Genomic DNA, 4,010 nt, shown 5'->3' with positions numbered 1-4,010 from the left:
TTGCTACACTTCGTTTATCAGAATTGAAACTGTGATGTTGACCTGCCATGAATAGAATTATTGTCTGTATTTGCACTTGATATGGTGTGGGTGGCTGTTTGCATGTGTATTTATAGACACGTACATTTAGGAAGACATCCATGCTTTGCGTTTTTTCTGCTAGAACAAAGATAGCAGATTCTGGTGTCTGTGTAAAATTCCAGCCGTCACATTAACGTTATCCAGTAAAAGCTCTGACACTAAAATGAATCCACTGGCCTCTTACCCAACAAAAAGTTCTTGAGACCAATTGAAGCTGCTTTTGCTGTGGGAGGTGAAACTTGTGCTATGAGGGATGTAGACTGGGGACTCGAGCGTATGGCCTGGGAGCCGCAGGGTGCTTGGGAGCAGTTTGAACATGACTCTCTCTGTATTTCTGTGGACAGGGGGGGTTTAGTTTTGCTGTCTGCGGTATGGAAGCAGTGTGGTTTGGACAGTGCTAGTGAAGATCTAAAGCAAGACGGTGACAGCAGCCAAGGGGCCACAGCCTTGCACCAGGACCAGGTGCTGCTGGCTGCTGCGGGAGATGGGCAGAGTGCAATAGGCTCTCAGGAAGATTCTGCTGAGCATCTCGTAGGACCAGGCTATGCTAACTGAGGCTTTTTCTCATAAAAGCTAGCAGCTGTTTCTGTGATTTTGCTGTTAACCTCCTTGCTTGTTTCTGGGTCTAATTTTACACAACTTCATGCCAAGCCGGTGGAGGGAGAGGGAAAGAAGGGAAAAAAGAAACACCCTAAAAAATTCAACTACATTTTTCATTTTGACATTCAGCTTTCAGCAATGAGAGAAGTCTCTTTGTTAGTGCTGATTAGAACCTATTACATGTAAACTACAGGAGGTGACTTCACTTGAACTATGTTCAATATGTGTGTAGATTCTGATAGCAACCAAACCCTATGTGGTGTACCAGAAACGTGACACGTACATTTTAGTCCCAAGAAAGCCAGAAAAAAAAAGATTATTTTTTAAATTAGCTTTCAATCAGTCAGTCAGTGCTTTGATCTCAAGTCATTTTTAGATGAATGAACCTACCAAGAAGTTTGATAAACCAGTTGTTCAGATTGCAGAGTGAAGTTAAACTTGATAAACACACCTACATACTTTCCCTGCTGTTTGGTTTGTTAGATTTTTTTTTTCTTTAAGTTTGCAGGAAAGTCCTGTAAGTTACTGCCCTTTCAAATGTTCAAACAATGACGGTAACTTCTTCCCCCCCCACCCCGCCCCCTTCCTGGCTGTGAAGTTTCTAAGATACGATGAAGCACAGATACCTTCCTAATGGACACGCTTAGTGGAAACCTGCTAAAGGTGCTGTGTGCAGTCACGTTAATGAATTTTGCAGCCTGACTGTGTTCCTTGAGGCTTCTCTGTTTTTGCTCTTCAGATTTGCTAGACAGAAGGAGCACAGTAGAAAGCCTCGTGGGGGCTGGTGGGAGGATGACTTTTTATGGGAAGCTGGTTAAATTCCTTCTGGCTATGTCTGTTGTAGCACTTCACAGTCACCAGGCAAAAAAATGAGTGTTCCCAAATGTGCTCGACTGTCATGATTACTCCCTATTAGGAACTAGTAATGAATCATAGTTGTTGTTATCTTTTATATGTTTGTATAAAAAATAGTTTTGGAGTTCTGAAGAGTTTACATACTGGAACTTGTGTCTGCCAGGAAAATGCATGTGTACTTTGCGTTAGGAGATTTCTTTACAGTCAGATATGTGCTAAGCCTCCCTTGTAGAGGCATCCTTCTGTAGGGGCAGCCATGCTGGACAGGATCGTCTGCTCTGATGGATGATCTCCCACTGCTGGAGACTCAAGGATGTACCCTCCCTCCAAACCTTCTTTGCTCTTGGGAACAGAGGCAGGGCCGTGGGGAGGATGGAGGAGAGGTAAGGGAAAGTGTCACTGCAGATCAGCGTCTGGATTGGGCTGGCGAAGGGCTGGGCTCACCTGCAGCGCTGGGTCTCAGTTTTAGGGAATTACCTCAACCTGCTGGTCTGACTGAGCGTATAGTAACGAATTTTCTAAGTTTTACTTTTTAGTGGAGTGAGGTCACATTCCTATGAATATTTTTAACGTTAAGAATGATTGCTGGGATATTGGCAAACCATCTACTGTTCTCCTCCTTAGAGAGAGGGGACCCCAAAAGAGGCATAGGCATTTACTCGCAAGGTGCCACTCACCCCTGCACAGGACTAGGAGACTCCTCCTCCTCTCCCTCCACCAGCATCTCAGGGGCTCTGCTCAAGGCCTTGGGAAGGGAACTGGTGTTGCCCTAGCAGCATGTCCCACAGTGCCTGTGCTGGTGCCACCAGCAAGAGTCTGTGAGACTTCAGGGTCTCCATGTGTCAAAGACATAGGAACTCACTGCTTGAAATCTATTGAAAGTTTCCCTTTCAAGCACTTAGGAGTAAATCCCCCCCCTTCCCCCCTCCTTTTTTGAGGGTGTTATTTTGGGTGCGAGGTTATGGAAAATACAACACCTGCTTCTCAAATTATATGCTATGTGGTATGTGTAAGTGCAAGTTTCCAGTCTGTGCTCAGGTGAGCAATTACAATTCCAGAGTCAGCCTGGAGTCTGGTTTCCTGATTTATTTATTTTTGTCTTTTTTTTTTTTTCTTTTGATGCAGAGCTGAGCAGTTGGAACTCTGTTAGTACAAGGTTTTCTTGTGTGAGATAGAAGACACATGAAAAGGAGACACTGAAGAAATGTTCACCTATTTTTGTGTTGGACTGAGGATCAGTTATTACAGTTAAGAAGTGAAGATCAGTCAGTAGAAAATTTAGTGTGATAAAATATCGGAAGTTAATGGGATCTGAGTAAAATTATTCTGAATGTGGGCGATTACAACAAGTTCTATTTTACTGTAGTATAAATAGGATGATTGATCAGTTAAGAGTTTCAGCTCCTTTGTAGATGCATTTTGCACATCAAAGTTAGGACATGTGAGACCTCCTTCATAAATGTTTTTTTCAGAGGAAATGTGCAGTGATTGCCCACAATAATGGGAAAATAACTTAGGTTTAACTGTTTGCTAATTGGGTACTTTGAGTTTTTCACTAAATAAATTTTATTGTAAAATGAGATTTTCGAGCTTTTCCAGTGAGGAGTGCTGCAGAACAAACCACAAGGGAGGAAAACCTCGTGTACAAAGAACCACGACTGGCATACTGCACGTGCAGTGCACCTTAGACAGAAAATGTCCACGAGGTATTTTTGCAGCGTTCCTCCATGTGAAACCTAAGCAAAGCTAACGGAGCTGTACGGTTTTACTCTGGCAAAAATTACTGTTGTTTGCTATGCAAATCTTATGATTGTAATTAAGCTAGGATTTGGACTGCTGTGTACACTGATCTTTGTTCCCTCTGTGCACGGGAGCTAATTCTCATGCTGCAAAACAGTGCAGCAAATGTCGAGCGCTGCTCAGCCAACGAGCGTTTTCTCTCAGGGTGTCTTTGCTCAAAGTGGATGTTTTAAAGGGAACAATTTACCTCTGCCTTCACAGGGCATGTAGACTGTGCTGCAGGCATCGTGTGGGCCACTGACGTGTTCAGGTACCGTAAAGTCTCGCTTGCAAGTAGAGTTTGGGGGAAACGCAGGAAGGACAGCCTGACAGGCATCTAGTTTTTAGCAAACTGTTTTTTAAAAGTGGTGTTCTGCCACTGATTGGTTCAGGAGCTGGTGGTATGTTCGAGCTATCACGATAGTGACTGCAGTTCCTAGTATGGCTATGTATAGCTCCCGTTATCTCTGCAGCCGGACTTTGTGTAACCGCAGCCAGTGGCTCCTTGCCCACGCTAATGAGCAATCCCCGAGGCTGGGCTTGTGCCTGTGGGGGTGGCACGGGTGCTCTGACGGGCGCTGCTGTTTTGGAAACTCGAGTTGTTTAACTGTGCTCAAGTCCAGCTTGCCTGAGCCGCCACGCCGGCTTGGCTACTGGGTTTGGGGGGCCTGCCTCCCTGCCTTGTGGCCCACCCC

This window comes from Apaloderma vittatum, unplaced genomic scaffold (genome assembly GCF_000703405.1).
Source record: "Apaloderma vittatum isolate BGI_N311 unplaced genomic scaffold, ASM70340v1 scaffold22440, whole genome shotgun sequence".
Taxonomy (NCBI): domain Eukaryota; kingdom Metazoa; phylum Chordata; class Aves; order Trogoniformes; family Trogonidae; genus Apaloderma; species Apaloderma vittatum.
The sequence above is the reverse complement of the archived record's forward strand: the minus strand, read 5'-3'. Positions refer to the sequence as shown.